This window comes from Balaenoptera borealis, assembly GCF_965194805.1.
Source record: "Balaenoptera borealis genome assembly, chromosome: 17".
Taxonomy (NCBI): domain Eukaryota; kingdom Metazoa; phylum Chordata; class Mammalia; order Artiodactyla; family Balaenopteridae; genus Balaenoptera; species Balaenoptera borealis.
The window spans coordinates 54,088,173-54,115,363 of NC_138876.1; the positions used below are offsets into that span (position 1 = coordinate 54,088,173).

Here is a 27,191-nt window from a genome sequence, read left to right on the forward strand (position 1 = left end):
TATATAATGTCAATTAAAAAGAAAAATCAAATAACAGCATCTAAAAACTTGAGTTCCAGACCTATAGAATCAACTTAAGTTAATATGTAAAAAGAGCTGCGTAAATACTCCCTAAGCAGAAGAATAAGATGACAGAGCGTAACTACCTGGGACTGGCAGCACTTACGTGCGGTGCCTAAGTGACACAGAAACACGGCCAATCTTAAACCTGGAATCTGAATCAGGTCTCTGACTCCAAAAATAGTAAAAATCACAGTGACCATTCATTAGGCTCCTATTATTTGGCAGTCACATTGCCAAAAAAAACTCTCTCTAATGTTATCAATCACCCTTCAGAGTCATTATTTCTACTAACAGGTAAGAAAAATGAGGTTTCAGGAATTCAAGTAAATTGCCCAAGGTCACAAAACTGGTGAAAGTCAGGATTTTGAACCCAGATCTCCTGGGATCAAAGCCAATGCTCTTTTCACTACATTTGCGCTACAAAAACAGAATATAAAAGAGAAATGCTGAGCTAAACCCAAACCTTAAAATATGCAGTTTGCTGTACCAATCTGATGTTCCTATTTTTTTATCACTTGAGCAACTTCAGAGTAGGGTGGTTTTGTGGGGCTTGTAAGCTAGGTCATTGAAAACGTTTTTCCTGAAGGTTGAGAAAGTAATCTAAAACAGCGAATGTGTAAAAGCATAAACACACTAACAATGAAGAAGTTAGGCTGCTCAGGCTGTGTTTAATAAATCATTTCCATGTATTCTGGGAAAAACATCCAGGGCAACATAACATTCTCACTCTGCAAAGATTAAATTTCATGTAATTACATCATGTAACATCTCATATTTCAAAATGACACAAACATTTCCATAAATAATCTGTCATTTGTTTCAAAGTGTGGTATTTAATAATATAATACGTGCTTACCAGACTTTTTTCCTTCAAATCCAAAAATTTTAAAGGTTTGGTATTCTTCAAATACATAGTATTTGCTACATCTCATGAAGCAGCAGAAAGCACAGAGTCATGAATTAGAGCTGAAGCTGAGGCTGAGAGCTGATTAAGAGACTCACTGAGGGACACAAAGCTTCTTAATGTCAGGCCAAACCTGGGTCTGCTGACAAGGCCAGTACTCTTCTACACTGCACTGGTCACTAGGATAGCATGACCCAAAGTTACATTTGCCTCAAAACATGTCCTGATTGTTTCTAAATATATTAAGGCTTCTAATTTCCCAGCATTTAAGTAGCCATGGAGATTTGCTAACTCTTCAATTCCAAAGTGCCAATCCCTAGTGTGAGAAGAGCATGTTGGGTAATGTAAGAGAGTTGAACAAACCTAGGTCCAAACTTCAATTCTACCATTCACGTGTATTTAACCTCTCTGAGTCTGCTTTCTTACTGTAAAATGAAGATACCAACTCAGTTTTGTGAAGGGGAAAAGAAGTGTTAACATTAACTCTAGGAAATCAGAACTGTTTCTAGAATGGAATATAAAAAGTGCCCAATAACTGATAACTTCCTAACACCCTCCCATCACCACCACCACCCCAGTCACACTCTCAATTACTCTGAGAAACTCCAACATTTTTCTACCATACTTCCACAACAATACAGAGGACAGCAGGTTAAGAAGCAGTTCCATCACATGACCATGCTGCAAAGTGATACAAAGCAAACTCCCCACATCCACAGTAAGAATCAGATGAAAATTACATTTAGGATTAAAGACCTAAATGTAAGGCCAGACACTATAAAACTCTTAGAGGAAAACATAGGCAGAACACTCTATGACATAAATCACAGCAAGATCCTTTTTGACCCACCTCCTAGAGAAATGGAAATAAAAACAAAAATAAACAAATGGGACCTAATGAAACTTAAAAGCTTTTGCACAGCAAAGGAAACCATAAGATGAAAAGACAACCCTCACAATGGGAGAAAATATTTGCAAACGAAACAACTGACAAAGGATTAATCTCCAAAATTTACAAGCAGCTCATGCAGCTCAGTATCAAAAGAACAACCCAAACCATAAATGAGCAGAAGACCTAAATAGACATTTCTCCAGAGACGATATACAGATTGCCAACAAACACATGAAAGGATGCTCAACATCATTAATCATTAGAGAAATGCAAATCAAAACTACAATGAGGTATCACCTCACACCAGTCAGAATGGCCATCATCAAAAAATCTACAAATAATAAATGCTGGAGAGGGTGTGGAGAAAAGGGAACTCTCTTGCACTGTTGGTGGGAATGTAAATTGATACAGCCACTATGGAGAACAGTATGGAGGTTCCTTACAAAACTAATAGAACTACCATATGACCCAGCAATCCCACTACTGGGCATATACCCTGAGAAAACCATAATTCAAAAAGAGTCATGTACCACAATGTTCACTGCAGCTTTATTTATAATAGCCAGGACATGGAAGCAACCTAAGTGTCCATCGACAGATGAATGGATAAAGAAGAAGTGGCACATATATACAATGGAATATTACTCAGCCATAAAAAGAAACAAAATTGAGTTATCTGTAGTGAGGTGGATGGACCTAGAGACTGTCATACAGAGTGAAGTAAGTCAGAAAGAGAAAAATAAATACCATATGCTAACACATATATATGGAATCTAAAAAAAAAAAAAAGATGATTCTGAAGAACCTAGGGGCAGGACAGGAATAAAGACGCAGACATAGAGAATGGACTTGAGGACATGGGGAGGGGGAAGGGTAAGCTGGGATGAAGTGAGAGAGTGGCATGGACATATATACACTACCAAATGTAAAATAGATAGCTAGTGGGAAGCAGCTGGATCGCACGGGGAGATCAGCTTGGTGCTTTGTGACCACCTAGAGGGGTGGGATAGGGAGGGTGGGAGGGAGACGCAAGAGGGAGGAGGTATGGGGATATATGTACATGTATAGCTGATTCACTTTGTTATAAAGCAGAAACTAACACACCACTATAAAGCAATTATACTCCAATAAAGATATTAAAAAAAAATTACATTTAAACACTTGAGAGGAGTATAGTACTGCTAAATTCTTTGTTGTAAATACACAATTTCAAGATATTTTAAAGCTACTCCAGTAACAGAACACAATATTAATTTACTATTTACAAATACTCTTCCTAAGCATTTTAAAGCAGGCTGCTAAGTATGAACTTTCAGATATCCCCATTCTTAGAGGAAAATATTAGAATCCAAAATACACAGAAAATTTCCAAAATGAGATAATCAGTTAAACAGCTAAGACTTTATTCCTAGAATAATGTAATTCTTCTCAAGTTTAAAACACAGGGACACAATCCACAAATCCAAAACTCCAAAAACTATACAAACTTAAAGCTCCTTCTTAATTCATATGGTGACAAAAACTGAACTGACCTGAACTCATTTGGCAGCAACATCTGAACAGATGTGTGACTATTTATTGTCCCTATTTATCCATAATTAAACAATTGCCAAGGAAAGTATAGAGTGCTGCCCTAAGACTTCACTGGGGTTTTATGTCACACAAAATATGGAGTGTATTACGTTCCTAAAATTTTAAAAAAGAATTATTTCTGTAACACATCTGACACCAAAAACAAGGTATTATAAACCCATCCTAGTGACTATTTACTCAATACTAAGTGTTAGGTTTAAGCCATGCAATAAATCTATGAATAGGTATTATTATTACCATTTTACATGTGAATATCCACTTTACATATGATAAAACTAGGGCTTAATCTAAGGTTACCTTTACCAAGATCACTTAGCCAATAAGTAAGTGCCAGAAATCAAGTCTAGGCTTGTCTTACTTGAAGGCCTAAGCTCTTAAACAGCTAACAGTTCACAGGAAAATTAAATCACAAAGAAAGTTTTAAAACAAATTATAATTACCAAACATTTTAATATAGAACAATGAAATTCCTGAGTATGATGTATACTTTCCATTCTGGGTATTCATATCTAAACATCAACACCATATTTCACAGCTCAAAGGACAAAAAGAGCTGAGTTTATTGTTGCTTTTCTTCCCAAAGAACTGGCCACAGTCAGGGAAAACAAACAAAAATAAAAGGCTCCTCAAACAAATGCCAACTAACCCTTTCTACTCAAATTTAGAAAGAATCATGGGTTTAGCATGTTTTTTTTTTACCACAAAATGTACTAACACAATAAAAATAAGGTTGATACAAACATAGGTTAAGTTTTTCCAAGTACAGCCCCAATTTAAAGATCTGCTGTTCCAATGACAGATATGATCACAGGACTGAGGAGGGTTAAAGTGACGTAGATGCAGGCTGTCACTACCACTGCCCTAAGCAAAAGTTAGAGAAAATAAGCTTCAAGGTTTTGTTTTTTTTCCTTTGGATTGATCGAGCTAAAATTTAAACCTTCTCTTATGACTTTCTTCTCAAATCAATATCCTTATTCTAAGCAATGGCTTTTCCCCACAAGAGACAGATCATGGTCCCCATCCAACCAAATTAGACACACTTCAATCAAAATCTCAATTTCTGAGTAGCTTATCTTAACTAAGTGAAAAGCATAAGATTATCGGATAAATAATCCAATATCTAACTTATGTTTCAGCTAAAGCATTTTTTAAAAAGAAACATCTTCATTCATAAAAATGTATTTTGTAGAAGTATAGGGTAATTTTTTGAACAAGGAGTCCTGATGGGTGCCTCTTGCAGGGTTACTTCTCTTGCCTACTTCTTACTGTTATCACCAAGTATCAGGTTTCTATAGTTTGGATCAAGTCCTTGGCAATTATCGTAAGCCTCTTTAAATATCTGAAAGGTTCAGATGTTAAGCTCCCTTTGTATTTACATTTTACATGTGTATTTATTGAACAGTGTAGCTTAAAAAATGGTCTCAGAGAACACCAGAACCCCAAATTACCGACTCAGTTTATACCAGCAGTTCTCAAACTAATGTGTATAAAATCATCTGAGGTATTTACTAAAAATGAAGACTCCTGAACTCCACTATCAAGGACCATACCATAGATCTTGAAGAGTACTCAAGAATCTACACATTTAACCAATATCCCAGATGACCATGATGCAGGGACTGCACTTTGACAAATACTTACCTACCCTGTATTTCATCCAATGACGGTGTTAACAATTTCTTGTTTCCAGACTGTACAGCCAAACCATCACCAGCTGATAACTGCAGCCATGTTGAGTCAGTATCTTTCTCAGAGTCATTCTTAACCTTTCGGCAACCTATTTTTTAAGCTAAGAGGTGAGATTTGATATGCACCTCTGCTCTTGCCAAACTAAACTACATCTGTCCTTGAGAAATGAGTGGCTCACAGAAAACTGGACTACTTGTTTGAATTTTCAACTTGTTAATAATAATGAATTAAGAGCAATAAAAATGATGTAAGGGCTGCTCATGTCCAAGGGATCACATTTTCTGCTTTAAAACATTATTTCAATGAATCCTTACAAAAATCCAGTACAGAAGATATTCTTTACCTTTTACAGAAGAAGAAACTGAGGCAACACTGCTATTAAGCACCACTGACAGAAGTTAGCTGTGCCTGATTTTAAAGCTACAGCTCTTGACCCACATGCGGGAATACCTTTAATTCTTAAACTTTAAGAGCAGAACGATGTAGTTTATTTACTTCTAAGATAAAGTATGCCCTAATTTATACACAGCAAGTTCATTTGACTAATTCTCCTCCCCACGCTAACTAAACACAAAGAGTATTTCATCTTGGCAAGTTGGAGCTAAGGTTTAACAGGAATATCCTACTTCAAGTCAGGACTCAAGTCAGTTTGCTTCTACTCATCCTATGTAGTCCTAATTATGGGTATACTAAACAGCTATCAAAAGATCTTGTTTTCCTTAGTTAAATAAAAAGGCATCACACCTACAATTCTGTTAATGCTAGTACATTTTTAAACCACTCCTGTAATTTAGGGCAGGGAGGAGAGCCAGGAAGTAACACCTTAAGGTAACTCTATCTACACCTTTCTTTGTGCCCCAGCCTCTCCTATTTATATAAATGTTTCTCAGCGCACTCAATCACCAAGTCCTGCCCGCAACAGCCAACATACTACTATATTCAGAAATTTGCAAAGAGATTTGCACTAGGAGGCAGGGGCCCATCTTTTAATCTATTCAAAATTCAAAAATGCTCCAAATCTACACCTCAATTCTTTAAATGAAATATATTGATTCATTATGCCACTCAGAAGCTATAATGTAATAACAACAAAACACACATTTTCTTCATTCCACAGTTAGCCATAACATTACTCAGCATATAACCTGAACTAAAAAAAAGATACTACTGAGATAAAGCGATAGTGAGATAACGATAAGGTGAGAAAACACCAGCTAGCAATCAATGAAACTACCTGTTCCTGGGAAGGATGAGCATTGCCTCATTCCTTACATTTCGCTAAGTAGACAGGAAGGACTTCCATTCCAGCCTCCACAAGGAAAGAATATTTTCTCCACTATAATGACTCTTCCCCAAGGAAGGGTGGCTTATCCCTAACTTTCCCAGACACTGCAAATAGAAAATACTATTTGTGAGACACCAGTTTGCTCAAGGCTAGTCAAGGCCAGAGTGAACCGTTTCAGAGCAGCCTGGGCTCTGGGTCCTGCACTTTCTTGCCCTCAAGTACAGTAAGCCAGTCCTGCCCCATTATGGTAGCATACTGGGTCAAACCCCAGAGACCCAAAACTTTCTCTTCTTCTCTACCCCAGGAGTGCTGACTATTCCTATTTGTGTAATAAGCCAAACATGCTATCATTTGCACTTTAGATTCAGCTTTCCCTCTGACAGGCCTAGACTCAAAAGTACTAAAAGTACCAGTCAGCTCAAGTCTCAGCTTCCAAAACAGTTTTCCAGAAGCCCCATTTTGGGGTAATACAGCTGTGTGGTGTAATCCCGGGATTCACATATTTGTCTAGTCCCTTTCCCTTGAATCTGGGCTGGACCTGTGACTTGCTTTAACCAACAGAATGTGGCAGAAATGAGGCTATGCTGGTTCCAAGCCTATGTCTTAAGAAGGCCAGGTTGCCTCTGTTTTTGCACTCCTGGAAGCCCTAAGCCACCATGTAAGGCCAGCAATCCTTCTGGAAAGGCCACAAGGAGAGAAGTGGCCCTGAGACAAGACTATGTGGTAAAAGAGAAAGAGTAAGAGAAAGAGAGAAAGAAAGAGAGAGAAGACTAGCATGCAGCTGAAAGCCAGCTATTAAAGTGACCACCCACAAAACCAGCAGAACTGCCCAAAAGAGCCCAGCCCAGGAAAGCAAACCTGTGAGCCAAAAACAAAACAAAACAAAAAACCAAAAATCCTGGTTGTTTTAAGTCACTTAGTTTCCGGTTTTTTTGTCACACAGCAATAAATAACCAAAACAATGCTCACCTGGTTCCTAGTCTTTTTGCCTAATTTGTTCAAAACCCAGGAAAAAAGGAGGGGTGTGATGGCAGGCAGCAGGGACACCACGATGGGTTATGAACAAATGATTTAAGGAACATCAAGACAGATGCTGGTCTTTCTTATACCTTAGGAACTATCTGACAAATGGTTTTACAAAATATACTCCAAAAAAAGTCATTTAAACATATGAATTTAAAATGTATACTAAGAGCTTTTTAAGGTAAATTTATTTTTAAATGATAAAGCTTTTTATGTACTGGTAAAAACCACGGAATATCATGATATGTACTTTTGAAAATCAAATCCTGATTGTTCCAAAAATACAAATTTTCATAGACAAAACTTTTATAAACGAACAAACTTCATCTGTAAAAACACCTGAATCAAAAATCAACAAATTTTCAAAATCAACAAATTTTCAAAAAATCAACAGATTTTCAATATTAATCCCTACATTTCACCAATGTACTTTTTCAGACAAGAAATCACCTTTTGCTTTTTCCTTGATAGGAGGATAACTGTGATAAATACTTAAAATTTTCAAATTTACCTACCGAGAGCCACTACAATGAGGTTCCCATTTTCACACAGAGGAGGAAATAAACAAGCTCAGATCTACACAGTAAAAAAGTTTAACACAGGTTCCAAACAGGTAAATTCAAACTTCTCACACAGAGCCTTCAGTTAAATTCCCGTTTTAGATGAAGAGTTGGTGGGAAAAGAATACTGACTCAGGAACAAAAAAAAATAGGTTTTAGCTCTAGTTCTAATTTTGGCCACTTGCTAGCCATATACCCTGGAAATTTTACATTTTTTAATTTCTTTGAGCTTCAGTGTCTTCATCTAAAAAGGAATTATCTCCTTACACACCTACTGATCAATTTTCATGAGAATCAAATGATGATGTATATGCAACCATGCTGAAAAAGTGTAAAATACTATAATATATAAAATATGATATTCTTCTTAATGCCAGCAAAGAGTAAAAAATCATCTATGTATGTGCTTTTTGTTAGACATTTTCCCTCCACTATGTATTAGTAACTGGTTACTTCAAAAACCAATATTAAGGCTAATTTATTGCCTTCCACTGCTTGTTATAAGTACATCACATTTTTACAGAAAGAGTAAAAAAGATCCTAGCCTTTCTAATAATTACAGAATCAAACTTTCTAGAGCTATAACAGATACTATGTAATAACTTGCTCTGGTTCCCTACCAGGAAGACAATCCTACAGATGCAGAAAAGTCAACTGTTTACTAATCAAATTATGCTTTAACCATAATAGGCAGAGTTAGCTACTTAATGCAATGAAAAAATTCACTGACTAGGTCTCTGCACTTCATTATTCTGTAAAGTTTTACTTTTTACTTGATAAAGGGTTCCTGAATGAAGAAGTATTTTCAAGTAGGGAATACCTGAATAGAGAAGATAAAAGTTCTTAAAGTTTCTTATTTCACTTACTTCCCCTCCAGCCCCACCTCTCCAACCCAAACTGAGATACAAAGGGAATAAATGAGAACATGACTGTTGATATTTCTATCTGCTCTCCATACACCCAATTCATCCCTCAGCCTCACCAGCTCTCCTGCACTTGGAAAACAAGAAAGGTACAGATAGTCCAATAAAAATCTAAAACCCAAGAATCACAAAATGTTAAGAACTGAAAGGAACCTCCCAGGATCATGTAGTCCCTACTGATGAGGTCACTTAAAGGCAGTGACTACACCTAATTGATGGTAAATCTGTTGCACATATCTCCATACAAGAAAACCATCACTGTCAATCAACTCTTGATTCTGCTTTACCCACTTGCTAACTGAAGTGCTTGGGGCAAATCATTTAACCTCTTGGACTAGTCTTTTCTGTAATAGAATAGCAAATAAGATAAGTTAGTCAAAATTCTCTGTAAGCTGTAAACCACAACACAAGTCTAAGGAGATATTGTCTCTAGGTGTACATACAATATGTCTCTACAGCAGAGGTTCTTATTGGTAAATGGAAGCATTTGAAGGTTCAATAGTTTTAAAAGGCCCCCAGTAATTCTAAGCACTGCTTCAACCCACTGGGTTCCATGGATGAGATTTAGGTGGTCCAGAGACTCCCCTAAAATTATATCCACAAAGCACAGGTGCATATGGAAATTTTCCAGGCCAGCAGATTTCTTTAGTTTCACCAAGGGTTACTAATCCCCCAAAGGCTGAGAACTACCGCTGTAAAGTAACACACATACGCTGAAGATAAAAGCTTCCAACCGATGTTGCTCAAAATGAACCACTATTCTCCCCATCAACCTGGACCAGAATCTCAGTTATTTTTACTTTCTTCATTTTCTCTCTCATCATCAAATTCTGTCTATTGTACTTCCTTCCTCCATTCCTTTCTCAATTCCTATTACTGCCGCCAGAGTTCAGACCCTCACACCTATGACCACAGCAATGAAGAAGTCTTTCTACCTCCAGGTTCCCTCTACTTCAATTCACACTACAAGCTGCTGCCAGATTAATCCTCTGAAAACAAAGGTTTAATCGTTTCGTTCCCAACTCAAAAATCATCTGTATAACCCTCATCGCCTACTAAATCCAAGGTCATAAGCCCAGCTCTAAAAGCAATCCATAAACTGGTCCAAATTTTTACTTTAAGCTTTACCACCCATTATACTGGTACAAATACGTTATATTCCATCCAAACATACTTGCCTCTCCCTAAATGTATGAACTCTGTGCTCTCTTAGTCCCTTCTCTCTGCCTAGATTACCTTTCCCAGCCTATCGAAAGTCTATAGTCATACTTCAAACCAAAGATTTCAAAAACCAGAAGCTCTATGAAATAACCCCCCTATGAGATGTGAGCTCTACTCCCTCTGAATTTGAATTCAGTATGAAACGTAACTATGTCTTAAAAGACAAATGAGGCATTTGTGTATAGTCTTACCTGCCTAACTAGTCTGTGAGGGCAGAAACTGTTATCACCCTCATCTTTATATTCCCCCAAATCCATCGCAGTCATGCAGTAGATGCTTAATAATTGTGTAAGGCAGTAGAAGAAATTTCAGCCTTCGCGGGGTAAGCAGAATACTATCTCTTGAAGGCAGAGACCTTACATGCAACATCCTCTATCATACCAGGCTTCCAAAAACATAACCTTTAGTTACTGCTTTTCAAAGCCCTTATGTTACAGGTCATATAACTGCATTTTAAGGGAAGAACTATTTGAAAGTGTTAATAAGCCACTTCAGAAAGATCTGTTCCCCCACATACTTTACACTTCTCAATTTGAAGAGCTTCCAATACTTGGCCACTAAGCATTCAATTTTAAAAATATTAACCATTTATGAAAAGTGATAATTTCAGCCACCGATAATTATCTATTTTATGAGTAAAAACAAGTCACATAAATAAAAGAATGCTTTTCTTCTTTAAAAGGTCCATTTCGCTTGCATAATACATACAGAGACTTAACGAGACAGGTAAAGTGGGTTTATACATAAGCATGAACTCTTGCAGAAACCTGCATACAACTGTACACCAGGTATTTCAGGCAAAAGAAACCAAAGAGGGGGAAGATACTTTGGACGTTATTCTTTTACACTATTATTACCAACAACATTTTAAGGCAGGAACTCAACATTTTGCACACTAGCTACACAAAAAGATAAAAACCAATCAAACAGAAAAAGAAAGCCACATCAAGCCCCTGGAAAATATTTTATCCTGGAAGAGTAAAAATGTCAAAATAACAGATACTTCTCTTCTTTGGTAATGAAGGTTTCATGTAATCGCGGGAGCAAAGGGGGCTCAACTCCGTATCTATGGAGCAAAGAAAGGGCTGTGCACAAGACTAATCATTTAAAGCCTGTAAAAGCAATGGGCAAAGTACAAAATTTTTTAAATGTCTAAAGGATGAAAGGAGAAGGTCCAAGTCACAGATTAGATAAGGACTAGTGAAAACTGCAAGGTCACTGGGACCTACCAGGTCACAAAGGTGGAGGTGGGGGTTGTGTTGGGCGGGGGGTAAAGGGGGGGGGGCTGCAGAGTCAGTAAAGAACCGGGAGTGATAAAAACATGTCAGAAAAAGACGTTCTAAGGCGGGGAGTCCTTGGTTTGGGACGGTGGAACTGCGGGGAAAGTCAGGGCACTGGGAGTAAGTCCATATATTAGGGTTTTTTTGGAGAGGTGTTAGAGAAAGGAAGGGAAGGTAGAAAGAAGGGAAGGAAGCTTGAGAACTGCGGCTGCCGAGTCACGGAAACACTTTTCTCCGCTCCAGTATCATTAGCTCAGGCCTGTGCCAGGGCCAACTCGGGGCAGGACCCGTGACCCCACCCCAGAAAACTCCCAGCCCCCGGGCTGGAGTCGGCAGCCAGGGCGGCGCGGACGGCCCCCGACTGCCCTCGGAGGGTCCCGCCCCGCGGCGGACCGTGCCGGGCTCAGGGCACCGCCGCGGAGGCTCCCGGCCCGCGCCCCCAGAGCCCCCGCCCCGCCCGCGACCCCCGCCCCTAGCCCAGCGCCGCGGCGTCCTTACCCGGCGCGAAGCCGTCGGCTCCCGGCGGCCCGGCGGCCACGGCAGCGGCGCCTCCTCCACCGGCGGGCGCCCTCACCCTTCCGTGCCCAAGATCGCCATCTCGCAGCAGGCGCGGCGGCGACAGCCACCCAGGCGTCGGCCCCGGCAGCCCAGGCCGCCTGCAGCCACTCGGAACCCGCTTGCCGCGCTCGCCGACACCCGACCCTCCCCCCACCCCCACCCCGGCCACGCGCCACCTCCGGCCGACCCCACGCCTCCCTCCTCGGGAGCGCGCCGCGCCCGGAGCGCGCGCCTCCCTGCCGGCTCGACCCTGCGTTCTACGCCGCGGCCTCCCAGAGCCTCCAACTCCGGACCCGGAATCCGGCTTCCCGCGAGCATGCGCAGCGAGGGAGACCCGAGGATGCCTTTGAAAGACTCCGCTTCTCCGGGTCTTCGGAGCGGTCGAGGGAGGGGGAGAGCCAGCCAATGGGAGGGAGGGGGCGGGGCCTGAACCTGTGGAAGGGGAGGGGCCGTCGCCGAGATTTGGGAAGAGGCTTCAGTAAGTCGTGGTGGGTGCTGCTGACTTGACTTTCCGGTTCGCGGCCGGTCCCGCGCATGACTTCCAGTAAGGTCCTTGGGGCACTGGCGTTCTTTTCTTGAACGCTTTACGGCAAAAGGAGGCTGTTAATAAATACTCCTTGACCTAGCTGAGTGTTTGACTTACAACCCATTGCAAGAGTAAATAATTGCTTTTAGCAGATGGTCATACCAGAAGAGTTCCAGTCCACTTGTACTGGTAACCAAAACGTTCACCACCCCAACCCCACAAGAGTACGATGATAAAACTAATACTGAGCAAGTGCATGTGTCTGTGCAATTAATGAATACAGCAGTTCCATAAAGAAGGGTCTATTATCCCCATTTATACAAATGAGTCGATTAGCCTGGAGAAGAGCTCTTGGTTCTGTGCCTTGCTTTTAGAACCAAGGCCACCCTGCAAATAGAAATCAGTAATGACCACGTTACTCATCATATGACCTGTTCCTCTACTTCAGAGTGATAATAAAGGTCATCCAGGATGGATTTCTACAATTTTTGCCCAGCTGCTTCACCCAAACCCCACAAATTACCTACACCCACACCCAAGCTTACTAGTTTTCCTCTATCTCAGGCTGGCTGTCCCTGCTCCCCTCCAACCGAAACTCTCCACTGACTGCTCCCTCCTGTAAGGCCCTCCCTGGTGTATCTTTAACCTCATCCTTTCTGTTGGGTACAACTCTTCCGCATAACATGTTTAAGACTTTTCTGTATGAATCTTTCCCTTGACTTGTAAACCTCTTTCTAGTTCTCTCTCTTCTTCCGTCATAACTAAGCCTTTGAAAGAATTGTGTACCAAGAACATTGGCACTCAGTGAATATTTGTAGGATTCAATAAATGTCTCTTGACTGAATAAATGCAAATGCACATTCTCTTCCTCTCCACTCCATCAGTTTCTACCCTCTGACTTCCTACCTGGATCTGATGCATACTGTATCCACAATGATTATTCTAAAACATACATCTGAGCCCATCACTCCACTGCTTAAAATCTTTCATTGGCTCATCAGAGCTTTCAAGACAAAGGTTAACATGGTCTTCAAGGCTTCTTTCATGCTCACATGCTCTGTCTCTCCTGTTATGACCAACTCTTCAGAATTCCTGATCGTGCTCACTCATCTCTACTTTGAAGGGTACTGTTTCCTCTAACCTTTCCCTCAACTTTTTGCTTGTCCAGCTCCTTTAAAAATAAATTCAAGAACATGCTCCCAAGTGCACTCTCAGACATAACCTATGCATACCCAGCAGAGGTCTGTGCTCCATCTGCAGAGTGCACACATGCCTCCTCCCACTTCCCGCTCTACTTCCAGCTCTCCCAAGTCCTCAGTTTCTGCCTCAGGTGAGCTCCATTCAGAAGTTCCTTGTACTCACCTAGGCCCTTACATTGACAGCAAACATTGGACCAGCCTTTCATTATTAAATATTTCTTTGGTGTTCAAATGAACACTATTACAAATATCTTTTCATACATCATTGCCCATGTCCTTACTTACTGCCTTAATTTACATCCTTAAAAGTAATCGAAGGTATGAACAATTTTAGCCCTCTTGAAACATATTGGCAAGTTACCTTCCAGGAAGAACTTAGGCCTAGGTTCACACTGCCTGGGATAAAAACCCAGCTCTGCCACCCAGGGCCAGATTCCTATTTTCATGGATCCTAGATACTTTTACTTTGTGGGCCTCTTCTTCCATAAAATAATATTTAAAATTATATTTATAACTGCATTGTTATAAAGACAACATACTGATATTGTACATTAAAATATTTTCTTCGACCTAAGCATTCATTTTTTCTTTCTGATTTTAAAAGAAATTAAAACATTATATGGGCCTCTAAAAGTATGGTGAGCCTGAGGCACTGTGCCTATCATGGCAGTTGGGTAAGTCAACACTTCTGCCACCTATGAGCTATGAGGTTTGGCCAAAGTCCTTAATCTGTGCCTCAAGCAGAAAATAGGTATAATGCTACCATATGATGTTGTAGTTAAAAGAAAATGAGTTGCTACAAATAAAATACCTAGAACTATGTGGCACATGATCAATAAATTACTGATATTATAATTGTCATTCTCAATTGTCCCACAGCGCTATATGAGAGTATGTGATTGTCCTTCTTCACTGTGCCAAAATCATCAAGGTATATTCTCATCTTGGTATATTCTCATCACAGGGCAAATATGGTATCTCATTGTTTGGCCATTGTCCATTTTCTTGCTAGGATATTCACAAAAAGTCGCTTTATACAATGTAGAGATTGATCCAAAATAAAATTATTAGTCTTTTCCATTTTTGTTTTCTTCTATTATTTTTTGTTTCACAACTTCATTGCCATCCTGAGATCATGTCACTTATCTGCCTTTACTTTTTTCTACATGTTTGACAATTTTGCTTTATCCATTAAATAACTTAATCCTTTCAGATTTATTTTGGTGTGATGATCTACCTTTTCTTTCTCTAAAGAGCTCATGGTCTCCCCCAGCTCATTTGTTAAAGGATCTTTCTCCAACTATGATGGTTTTAAAATACGCCCACAAATTCATCAATACTCCCCCCTTCAAAAAGTGGAGTCTAATTCCCTTTCAAATGAATGTGGGTTGTACTTAGCGACTTATTTCTTTTTTTTTCTTTCATCAGAATTTTACTCTCAAGTAGAAACAGGATTGCAATGCCATTACTCTGAGTTCATTCTCTTCTCCCACACATGATTACATAAGGAAAGGCATTAGTGTGTTAGTGACTTATTTCTAATGGATACAATACAGCAGAAGTGACAGTATGTACTTTCCAAGAGCAGGTCTTAAAAAGGTATTGTGGCTCCTCTCTACTCTCTCTCAGATCACTTGCTCTGAAGAAGGCAGTTACCGTGTCATGAAGACATACCAAGTAGCCTTATCAGACGCCCACATAGCAAGGAACTGAATATCTTGCCAACAACCAGCAAGGATATAAGGCCTCCTGCCAATCTCCATGTATATGAAGCCCTCCTGGAAGTGAATCCACCAGCCTCAGTCAGGCTTTGGATAATACAGACATCTTGACTGCAACCTCATTAGAGACCTTGAACCAGAAACCCCAACTAAATCATTCTCAAATACCTGACCATAGTAACTGTGAGGTAATAAATGTTCATTGTTTTAAGCCACTAAATTTGAGGGATAATTTGTTATGCAGCAACACATAATAAATACACTAACCCAGTGGTTCTCAACTGGGTACTATCTTGTATCCCAGGGGACATTTGTAAATGTTGTGAGACATTTTTGATTATCTCAACTAGGGAGCTGGGGGAGATTTCCACTGGCATTTGTGGGTAGAGGCCAGAGAGTGCTAAACATCCTTCAGTGCACAGGCCAGCACACACACGCGCGCGAAGAATTATCAGATCCAAAATGGCAATAATGCTGAAGATGAGAAAACCTTCACTAACCTGTTTTCCCTGCACCTTAAACTTTCTTTCTTTCACATATACTTGTTTCATATCCTTTGCTCATCTGGTTGCTGCTTTACCGTGTTTTACCCCTGGTCCTAGGCAACCACCAATCTGCTCTCTGTCACTAGAGAATAACTTTACTTTTTCAAAGGTTTGGTGTAAATGGTATCAGACAGTGTGCACTTTTTCGTGTCTGGCTTCTTCAGCTCAGCATACTTTAAAGATTCATTCCTGTTGTTCTGTGTAGCAGTAGTTGCTTCTTTTCTTATTGCTGACTATTATTTCTATTGTATGGATTTGCCAAATTTTTTTATATTTGTCTTTTTGCTGAACATTTAATTTGTTTCCAGCTTTTTGCTATAATGACTGAAGATTCTATGAACATTGGGTTAAAGGTCTTTGTGATGACATATGTTTTCATTTTTCTTGGGTAAATAATGCCAAGGAATGGAATTGTTGGGTCACATGGTAAGCATATATTTAATTATAGGAAATTGCCAAACTGCTCTCCAAAGTGGTTGTGCCATTTTACGTTCCCACTACCAATGTATGGGAATTCCAGTTTTCTATTTCCTTTCCAACACTTGGTAATGTCAGTCCTTTCTGATTTTAGCCATTCTAGTAGATGTGTAGCAGTAAGTCACTGTGTTTTAATTTCTATTTCTCTGATAACTAATGATGTTGAGCATCTTCTCATGTGATTATGGCTCATTTGTATATTTTCTTTTGCGAAGTGTTTGTTCAAATTTTTTGTCCATTTCAAATTGTTTTTGTCTCTTCGGTGTGTATTCTATACACCAATCCTTTGTCACATACATTTGTTGTGAATCTTTTCTCTCAGACTGTTTTCCCCCCTTGGTGTCCATATGTCTGTTCTCTACATCTGTGTCTCAACTTCTGCCCTGCAAACTGGCTCATCTGTACCATTTTTCTAGGTTCCACATACATGCATTAATATACGATATTTGTTTTTCTCTTTCTGACCCACTTCACTCTGCATGACAGTCTCTAGATCCATCCACGTCTCAACAAACGACTCAATTTCGTTCCTTTCTATGGCCGAGCAATATTCCATTGTATATATTTACCACAACTTCCCCATCCATTCGTCTGTTGATGGGCATTTAGGTTGCCTCCATGACCTGGCCATTGTAAATAGTGTTGCAATGAACATTCGGGTGCATGTGTCTTTTTGAATTACGGTTTTCTCTGGGCACATGCCCAGTATGTTTTGTATTTTTGATAGTACTGGTATTGCATATACTTATCCTTAAGTATTTTATGCTTTTACTGCTATTGTAAATGGATTCTTAATTTCATTTTCTAATGGTTCATTGATAGTATATTTAAATACACTTGATTTTTTTAATATTGGCCGAGTGTGTTGAGACCTTGCTAATGAATTTATTAGTTCTAGTAGTGTTTTATAGATTTCTTGGGAGTTTTCATGTTCACTATCATACCTCTGCAAATAAAGAGAGTTTTACTTTTTCCTTTCCATTCTGTATGCTTTTATTTACCTTTCCCATTTTATTCCACTGACTAGAACACACAGTATAATGCTGAACAGAAGCAGTAAGAAAGAGCATCCTTGCCTTGTTCCTGATTTTAAGGGAAAGCATTCAGTGTTGTACCATTAAATATGATGTTCTCTCTAGATTTTTTGCATATGTCCTTTGCCAGGTTGAGGAAGTTCCCTTCCTTTCCTAATTTGCTGAGAGTTTTTATTATGAATGAGTGTTAAATTTTACCAAATGCTTTCAAGGGGCATCTACTGAGATGATCTTATGTTTTTGTTTTTGTTTTTTTTTTCCTTTTTAGATTGTTGAGATGATAGATTAAATTGATTGATTTTCAAATATTAAACCAACCTTACATTCCTGAGATAAACCAAACTTGTTCTTGGTGTATTATACATTTTATAGGTTGCTGGGTTCTACTAGCTAAACTTAAAATATATTAAGAAATCCAAGTTCATTGGGAATACTGGTCTGTAGTTTTCTTGTAATGTCTTTTTCTAGGTTTGTTATCAGGGTAAGTCTGGCCCAATAAAATGAGTTTGGAAGCTCCTTATCTACTTTCTGAAGAAGTTGTATAAGATTTTTATTATCTATTTCCTAAAGGTTTGAAAGGTTTTTTCAATTTTTAACTTATTTTTTGTTGAAGTATGGTTGATTTACATGAACGCTTTCATCAATGAAGCTATACAGGCCAGGAGTCTCCTTTTTGAGAAAAATTAAATTATGAATTTAATTTTGTTTGTAGATAAAAGACAATTTAATTTTCTATGTCTTCTTGTGCCAGTTTTGGAAATTTGTGTCTGTCAAGGTTTTTTTCCATTTCATTTAAGTTGTCAGATTTATTTGCCTAAAGTTATTTATAATATTTATTATTCTTTAACATTTGTTTAATATCTGATGTCTCATTGTTTATTCCTAATGTTAGTATTTTATGTTTTCTCTCTTTTTCACTTGATAAGCTTAATTAAAGGTATTTCATTTGATTGATCTTTTCAAAAAAGAAGCTTCAGTTTCATTAATTCTGTTGTCTGTTCCTCTTTTATTTATTTCAGCTTTTTTCATTATTGCCACATTTGTACTTACTTGGGACTTATTTGCTCTTCTTTTTCTAGCTCATTAAGGTGAAAGCTTACATTATTCACTTGGGATCTCATTGCTTTTCTACCATAAACATTTAGAGCACAGATTTCCTTCTGAGCACTGCTTTAGATGTACCTCCAAAATTTAGATATATTTTATCTCAATTTTCATTTAGTTCTAAATATTTTCTGATAGTCCTTGTGATTTCTTCTTTGACCCATGAGTTATTAGGAAATCTGTTGTACATTTTCCAAATATTTGGGAATTTCCCAGATATCTTTTTGTTATTGTTTTCTAATTTAACTCCATTATGGTCAGAGAATATACTCTAGCATTTCTATCTTTTCAAATTATTGATACTTGTTTTATCCCCCAGTATTCTTGGTGAATTTTTCATTTGCACATGAATAGTGTGTATTCTCTTGCTGGAGGGAGTGAAGATTATTCTATAAATGGCTATTAGGTCAAGTTGGATGATAGTATTGTTCAAGCTTTCTATAGTTTTACTGAGTTTTGTCTACTTGTTCTATCAATTACTGAGAGGAATAAAGAAATCTCTATAAATCTAGATGTACTTTTTTATCCTTTCAGTTCTGTCAGCTCTCAATTCATGTATTTTGTAGATATATTATTAGGTGTTTACACATTAATATTGCTATATAGTCTTTATCATTACATAATTTCCCTCTTAATCTCTGTTAGGGTTACTTGTTCTGAAATTTAATTTTTCTGGTATTAATATATCCACTCCAGATTTCTTATGATTAGTGTTTGTGTGGTACCTTTTTCCATCTTTTTCCTTTAATGATTCAATGTCTTCATATTTGAAGTAGTTTTCTAGTAGACAGCATTAGTTGAGCCTCGATATTTTAGCCAGTCTGGACAATCTCTGCCTTTTTTTTTTTTAATACGTCTTTATTGGAGTATAATTGCTTCACAATGCTGTGTTAGTTTCTGTTGTGCAACAAAGTGCGTCAGCCATATGCATACATATATCCCTGTATCCCCTCTCTCTTGAGCCTCCCTCCCACCCTCCCTATCCCACCCCTCTACATCATCACAAAGCACCCAGCTGATCTCCCTGTGCTATGCTGCTGCTTCCCACTAGCTATCTATTTTACATTTAGTAGTATATATATGTCAATGCTACTCTCACTTCGCCCCAGCTTCCTCCTCCCCACCCCATGTCCTCAAATCCATTCTCTATGTCTACATCTTTATTCCTGCCCTGCTACTAGGTTCATCAGTACCAATTTGTTGTTGTTTTTTTTTAGATTCCATATATACACATTAGTATACGGCTTTTGTTTTTCTCTTTCTGACTTACTTCACTCTGTATGACAGACTCTAGGTACATCCACCTCATTATAAATAACTCAATTTCATTTCTTTTTATGACTGAGTAATATTCTATTGTATATATGTGCCACATCTTCTTTATCCATTCATCTGTTGATGGACATTTATGTTGCTTCCATGTCCTGGCTATTGTAAATGGTGCTGCAATGAACGTTGGGTTGCATGTCTCTTTTTGAATTATGGTTTTCTCAGGGTATATGCCATTTACCTTTTAAATTTTGTTTTCTATTTGTACCATCTTGTTTCTTTTTCCTCTTTTCCTCCTTATTTTCAATTAGACAAGTAGTTTTTAATGTTCAATTTTATCTCCACTATTAAGTTACTAGCTGTAGCTCTTAGTAGTTTTTTAGTGGTTATCTTAGGGTTTATAGTATGCATCTTTAATTTATGCAGTCTAACTCCAGATAATATTACACCCCTTTGTGTTTAATGTAAGAAATTTACAATGGTATACTTCCATTTCTCCCTTCCTCTTCTTAGTGCTATTGTTGTCATAATTATTTTAAGTTCAGCACATATTATAACGTCTATAATATATTCTTAGCATTTTTGTCTTAAATAATTATCGTTTGAAAAATTTAAAAACGAAAGAAGTTTTTTACATACCATTTCCAGTGATATTCACTGCTTTGTGTGGATTTGAATTACAAATTGATTTCAATTTCCTTCATCCTAAAGGACTTCCTTTAATATTTCTTGTAGTAAAGTTCTACTGGCAATAAATATCTCTGATTTCATTTGCCCAAAAAGTTTTATTTCGCCTTTCATTTTTTAAAGGAATTGTTTTGCTGGAAAAATAATTCTAGTTTGATCACTTTTTTTCTGTCAGTTCTTTGACAATGCCATACATTGTCTTCTGGGTTGGATAGGTTCTGATGAAAAGGCTGAAGTAATTTTTATTTCTTTGTAATAATGCACCTTTTGTTGTTATTACTTCTTTTAGAATGTTTTTTTCTTTATCAGTGGTTTTGAGCGACCTGATTATTATGTGTTTTTGTGTAATTTGCTATGTATTTACTTTGCATAAGATTTGATAAACTTCTTGAATTGTGGGTTTATGTTTTGTTTTATTTAGAAAAGTTTTGGCTGCTGTTTCTTCCAATGCTTTTTCCTGCCTCCTCTTTCTAGCTCCTCCTGGGACTCCAATTACATATATTGTAATTAAACATATATAAAATAATTTAAATAATTACTACTAATTTTTTCCCATAGGCCACTGAGGTTCTGTTTTTGTTGTTGTTGATATTTCAACTTGTTTATTTCTAGAGGTTTCTTTTTTTCCTGTCTGCATTTCAGTTTGGATACTTTCGATTTCTATATCTTGAATTTCACTGATTTTTTTTCTTTTGTAGTATCTAATCTACTATTAAGACCACCCAGTAAAATTCCTATTTCAGATATTGTATTTTTCAACCCTAGAAAAGTACATTTGGTGTTTTAAAAAAATCTTCTCTTTTCCTCTTCTTTACATTCATATTTTCCTTTAAATACTTGAACATGTTTACGATAGCTCTTTTGTCATTCTTGTCTGCTAATACCATCATTTATATCATTTCCTAGTTTGTTTCTATTGTTACATTATTCTTCTGGGATGAGAAACATGTTCATGCTTCTCTGCATGTCTAGTAAATTTTAATTGCATGCTGGACATCATAAGTGTGAGCTTGCTGAGTTCTGGGTTTTGTTTCTTTATCTTTTTTTTTAAAGGATGCTAAACTGAAATTTTGTTCTGTTAGCTAGATTACTTGATAATTGTCTAGATTTTTTTTGAATACATATTTGATTTAGAATGCAGCACTAACACCATGATGATAAACTGTCACAGATTTGTATCAAGAAACACACAATCTTTAAAATGTGTTGTTTTCACAAGTAATTTAAGTATAGCATTATTATTATTTGGTACTAGAGTCAAAGACAACATTTAGATTCTTCATTGTTGGGGTACTTAGTAACATCAAAATGATTGTCTAGTTAGACAGAGGAAAGAAATTCATATGCAGTTTCTTTTCTTTTTGCCAGTTCCCTTGCAGAAACTCCATCTCCTCTCCTGAGAAATCATTAATAAGGAGAACTTCAACAACCTTCCAGGTCTTGTTCTTGATTATAACAGGGAATGAATTGATCAGATCACTGGGAATACTATAGAAGTTGCCATAAGAGATAACACTCATGGACACAAATTATCCCTCTGGGATTCCAAACCAGGTGTCTCTGATGTGGTCACAGATGGCTTTTGCAGCCGCCATTGCACTGGATAGGTTTCAAGCCTTGAAGACAGCAGTACCACAGTGCTGCACAGCCGTGATGAATTCTCCCTTGAGCCAGCTGTCAGCTGCATAAGTACCATCTTCCTTTCCTTGCAGTTTCACCTTGGCATGGTTGACATCTGGATACTGAGCTGAGGAATGGTTTCCCCAGATGATGACATTCTTTACATCATCAGAAGTCACATCAAATTTAGCACCAAGTTTAACAGAGCAGTTCAGCTCGGTTGTGATCCAAAAGAGTCAAGCAACAGAAGTTCTCCTTGGGGATGGACTTGAAGCAATCAGGCCATTGGTATTGGCTGGGTTTCCCACCACAATAACCTTAACTGACTTCTTGGCATATTTCTTCAAGGCTGCACCCTGGCATTTGAAGATTTTCACATTTGCTTTGAGTAAATCTTTCCTCTCTGTGCCATCCCTTTTTGGCATGGAGCCCAAAAGAATGGCTACAACCATGTCTTTGAGGGCAATCTCTTCTTTATCTGTTGTGATGACATCTTTCAGGAGGGATGGGCAGTCTTGCAGTCCCATTAAGACACCATCCAGGACACCCATCATGGGAGTAATATACAACAGCACAAGAATTATAGGCTGGTCTTTACCAAAGACAGATCCATTTCCAATAGTGTACAGCAGTGAATATGCAATTTGACCAGCTGCTCCAGTCGCAAGGACTCTGATTTGTTCAGAATTTGTAGTCGAGGGCCTTCTGTTTTCAAGGGCTTTGTGACAAAAACCCTTAAAAACACTGTTGACATGATTGGGAACTGCATGGAAAATTTCAACACCTGCCTTGGCTAGATTCTTTTAAGTCTTGTTTTTAAGCTTTTTTTGGTGGATTGATTTAGAGTACACTGTACTCTGGGTATTCAATATGGAATATTCCTAGTTCTGGCTGGCCAGAACTCAAACATCTCCAAGTTCTTTGGGGGCTTTGAGAATCATCCACTTTACAGCTTCCTGGTCCATTTTTTATGTAGTCTTGAAAGGATTCGCCCTATGATATGTCACTGAGTATTCAGCAGCAGTCTCATGGTGACTCTTATGCAGGATTCTGGGTCTCATTCTTCATGTTGCTTTCTCCTCTCCAGTTCTTTGCTCTACAAAGTTCAGTGATCTTCCCAAACTATGTTTTCTGTCATATCAACTCAGGGGGTTAATTTCACCTTAGTATCCATTCAGTCTTCCTCTACTACTGCCCCAGCAACAGTAGAATTCCCAAGCATAAGTTATTCTGTCTAAAATAATGCTCTGGGGCCCCAGAAGTTCTATCTATGTTAGTTTTTGGTCCTCCATATCCAGTAGAATGATCTCAGAAGGTGGGGTGATCTTGGTACTCAAAACTACTCTGCCATGAAAACTCCAATACCTTCACTTTTGGTGGTCATTTCACCAATATTATTTCCACACTCTTTAATCTTTTCATAGTCTGGAAAGTGGATGTTAGATCAGTCTCACACAAGCATATGTTTCCATGTATGCATGTATACAAACACATGTATATACACACACACATACTTATCAAGGACAAAATTTATTATCAGTAGCTGTTTTATTATCACAATAAAACATAGTAATAATGGCTAAGATTTTTTTGAGACTTTATTATGAACCAGGAACTGTGACAAATACTTTTATTTTCCTCTTATGAAATATGAGGCTTAGAGAATTGGGGTAATTTGTACAAGGTCATACATTAAGTAACAGGTGAAGCCAAGTTTGAGTACAGCAAGCTTGACTCTAGAGAAGGAATTGGTAAACAATGGCTTGCAGACTGCCACCAGTTTTTGTAAGTTTTATCCCAAGAGAGCCAAGCACATTCATTTTTGTAGTGTCTGTGGCTTCTTTTGAGCTACAGTTGTAGAGTTGAGTAGTTGCAACATAGACTGAATGGCAGCCAAAAATATTTACTATCTGTCCCTCTACAGGATGAGTTTGCTGACCCTTACTCTAAATCATGAATTAATTACTCTCTAATTTTCAAGGCTATCTCCACTGTTACCTTAAGGTAGTTTTTCATGTCATTTTGCTGACCATTGAAGTTCTCTTCATTCATATCCTCTGCTTTCAAAGTATACTTTTCAGCATACCAAAAATAGCCCATCATTAAGAACTATACCACTCACTTTCAAAATGTCTGTCTCTATCCTCCAGAATAGAAAGTTTTTGAAAGCAGGTGTTCTGTCTACTGTGTTCACTGCTGTATCACCAGTGCCTAAGACAGAGCCTGACACACTATAGGTGCTAAGCTGTATAACTTTTAATGGATGATCCTTTGACCATACAAATTACTTTGATTAAACTCAGATAAGACTCCATCCTTCTCTAGCTGAACCAATAAGGAAAGGTGGCTTCTTTCTTTCTTATATGCTTCCTTTCCCATTGATTCATAAGGCTACTTTTCTTTTTTTTAAAAAATCATGGGCTAAATTACTACATGTACTAGTTAAATCAGTTGTCAGCTGAGGCTGGTCCACCCTTTGATATTTAAAGAAAACCGGTTCTAACCACTCAGCAAACATCCTATGAGAAGTCCAATCTCCTTTCCTCCTTCCTACAACTTCTCTGAATTTTTGAGAGAATCTATTCAACGGCCTCTTCGGCTGTGTGAATCAGCTTCAAATTAACTTTTGCTTTCACACATATCTCATCCCACATGGCTGCTGTCTTCTCTGCCCCACACTAAACGTGAATCTCAAGACTCTTTTCCTTGGACTCCTTCTCAACACCCTACCCCCTCAAAAAAAACTCACACACATAAGTTGTTCTTTGTATGTAGCCTTCTTCACTCACAGTTAGAGGAAGACAAAGCGGATTTGCATGCAGCAATGCAAACAACTTAAAGTCTTTAGAAATTCCCTGCTTTCAAAAAGCCTTCAGCCAACATACAGTCAGGAATTTCTCATTGGCCACCTCTCTCTACAAGCATGGTGATTCTTCCTCTCTTCACTCTCTTGTCATACAAGTTAAAAAAATTTTTTTGAGCACAGTGGTTTGTCTATCTCTTTGTTACATTATCTTCTTCCAACCTAAGCCCCCAGGGTCTCACCTTTTACCTTTATGCAATGTATTAAGATATCTTTCTCAATGAAATGATTTCTTTCCCAAGAGAAATCTGGCACCAAATGTTAAAAAAATTTTTTTTCATCCCATTAAACAAGAATTTATTTCTGGGCCATCTATTCTATTCATTTCATCCACCTTTCTGTTTTTTGCATCCATTAGTATTACATTTTTAATTACTTAATTTAATTACTTAATTTAATTACTTAATGCCCATAAGGAGGGTTGATATACCAAATGTTTAACAACTGCTAAAGCACAAATATGAACCAATCAGAACAAATGAACTGACCAGTCATAACAGGGGGCTGAACACAACCCATAGGGTTGTGTAAGGGTGTGTGTACAGGCTGCCTTTAGGGAAGTATCCCTCATTACTACTCTCCTTTTCCAAAATTTTCTTGGTTATTCTCACATGACTGTTGTTATCAGTTTTATTAGTCGTTTTGTCTAATTAAAAAAAAAAACTCATCAGGATTGTGATTGCAATTGCACTGTTCTTCCCAAATCAATCTATAGGTTCATTGCAATTCTAACCATAATCCTATTGAGTTGATTCTCTTTGCTTTGTCATCTTATCACCTCTTTCCTACTACTTCCTGAAAAAAACAACTAATGTGTGTGGTGGAGGTCCAGGATGCTGAATGTAGATATAGTGACAGAGTGTTCAAAGTTCAGTGTACAAATGTGGCTTCCTTTGAGCAGGCCTAGATATCATTACTGTTCTATTCTCTCTATCTTCTTTTCACCAATCCTCTCTTTTCATCAACACAGCATAGTGGTGGGCCAGGTTGTTGGGAAAAGAACACACTCGGGGACTAGTGGCAAGGGGAAGGTCCCTAATAATAAACTGTTACTTTGTTACTTTGCTCTGCTCTGTCCTTTCTTCCTGTATGTATATTACTCAAGGACTCTTCAGGAAGGAGACAGGTCTGGATCACAGCTCCACTCAGATCTTCCTGGGTACCTGTAACTCCACTTTAATTTCACTATCACTTCTGTTTTGTCATTAAAGAATATAGTATTCTTGGGATTTGTTTACATCTATCTGTATTTCCCCAGCAAAATGTTATAGTTTTTTTTATAGAGATCCACCAGATTAAGAACTTTACTAGAAAACTATATAAAATAATATTAAATCTATACTAGTACATTAATTGCCTTTTTCAATATATCTTTCAAGATGATCTATAATTTTTCCCTTTTGACCATTGATGGTCAATGTATTGTATTGATGTATAGGATGTATTATTAAGATATTGTGATTTATAATAAGAAATATATATTTGGTCTTCATTTGTTTCTGGCACAGAGCTCCTAAAACCCTTGGAATTTCCTAAGTAATAAGATGAGAAAGGGGGAATTCCCTGGCGGTCCAGTGGTTAGGACTCCATGCTTCAACTGCCGGTGGCACGGGTTCAATCTCTGGTCAGGGAACTAAGATCCTGCATCCTGCATGCCATGTGGCACGACAAAAAAGGGGAAAAAAAAGCAATAAGGCAAAAAGGTTTCTTGATATTCACAAGAAACCCCTTTCAACTACACTTAAGTTTATGTTAATGAGGTGACTTTTGGACAGCACCCAAGGATGGGGCCTGGTTCCCAGGAGAACCAACCATGTGATTAGAGAATTGGAACCCCCTTGACCTCCAAGGAGAGGAGAGGGGCTGGAGGTTGAATCAATTGCCAATGGCCAATGATTTAATCAATCATGACTAGCTAATGAAGCTTCAGTAAAAAAACCAAAAAGGATGGGATCAGAGAACTTCCAGATTGGTGAGCATGTGGAGATGGGGGGAGAGTGGCATGCTTGGGAGAGCATGGAAACTCTGTACCTTTACCCAAGCCTTGCCCTATGTATCCCATCTTGCTGTTCCTGAGTTACATCCTTTTATGATAAACCAGTAATCTAATAAGTAAAGTGTTTCTCTGAATTCTGTGAGCCACTCTAGCAAATTA

At 38.1% G+C, this 27,191-nt stretch overlaps 1 protein-coding gene and 1 pseudogene across 6 annotated transcripts in view; both read right to left on the reverse strand.

Moving 5' to 3' along the window:
• Positions 1-12,116, reverse strand: part of WWP1 (WW domain containing E3 ubiquitin protein ligase 1) — a 108,436-nt gene extending 96,320 nt beyond the window's left edge. For 2 of the 5 annotated variants that reach the window (XM_082363411.1, XM_082363409.1), the window contains exon 1: positions 11,932-12,113. The gene's annotated coding sequence lies outside the window, so the exon portion shown is untranslated. Of the gene's footprint in view, positions 1-11,931 lie in introns of all 5 variants that reach the window. The other 3 variants (XM_082363414.1, XM_082363413.1, XM_082363412.1) reach the window with 3 other exon arrangements.
• Positions 12,117-17,172: 5,056 nt separating this feature from the next.
• On the reverse strand, positions 17,173-22,976 carry LOC309614650 (malate dehydrogenase, cytoplasmic pseudogene; annotated as a pseudogene). Its single transcript has one exon. The product of its transcript is annotated as a malate dehydrogenase, cytoplasmic pseudogene (transcript).
• Between the last annotated feature and the right edge of the window lie 4,215 nt (positions 22,977-27,191).